Source organism: Branchiostoma floridae, chromosome 3 (genome assembly GCF_000003815.2).
Source record: "Branchiostoma floridae strain S238N-H82 chromosome 3, Bfl_VNyyK, whole genome shotgun sequence".
In the NCBI taxonomy this organism is placed as follows: domain Eukaryota; kingdom Metazoa; phylum Chordata; class Leptocardii; order Amphioxiformes; family Branchiostomatidae; genus Branchiostoma; species Branchiostoma floridae.
The window spans coordinates 7,781,430-7,782,297 of NC_049981.1; positions in this window are offsets into that span (position 1 = coordinate 7,781,430).

Below are 868 nucleotides of genomic sequence, written 5' to 3' on the forward strand. Positions count from 1 at the left end.
CTCCACACCTCAGCATTAAAAGCCAACACCCACAGGTTTCCTTTGCAGAGGAAAAAGAGGATGCAAAAACATGGCAGCAAAGGAATTTCAGAGAACCACCGGCTTGCCACGTGGGCACCAACTATCTGCTTGGATGTGGCTGTCGAACGCTGCTAAAAACATACACAAAGTCACGAAACCACACAAGAAACACTCAGCTCCACGCAGAACAGAACGCCAGCGTGAATTAAAAAACGTCCTAAACTCGACCCGGCCTAGGAGAAAAGGATAAAGCTGTAAAACGAAAAATGGTGTAAGGCGGTCATCCTCCCACGAGCCGCTAAGAGCTCATACATACGAATACGTGATAGAAATGCAAATGTTAGAACAATACGGCCGGTCCTCAGAATTCGAGGCATCCAGCACAGCAAGAACAAAGACGGCACATGTAGCTCTGCACTCCTGAAAGCACACACGGTAATTGAAACACGAGAGAACACAGAATATCTCGTCAAACCTTCCGGGGGACCAACGTCCCCCGTACACCGACCCGGCGATACCGCTAAACCCTCGAGGTCCCTTCGGCGTCCCAGACCGACCTCAGCGGCGACGAGATTTCTGTTTTGGCGGTGGAGGCGGAGAGTGGAAGGTCCGTCGGAGAAGAGGGCCACAGTTGGACTGACAGTTTGGCATCTCTTGGTGCTGTGGGGTCAAGGGTCAAACTTTCGGGACCAATCACTGATCATGTCAAATAGTCGGATACTATCTTCTCGAGATATTCTTGAGTATACGGGCTCTGTTTAGGCGCAACCGCTAGCCCCTTCTTCTAAACACCGCCGGTCACGGCACCGGGTAGGGGGTGACTTAATGACGTGACTGTAGCTTAGAC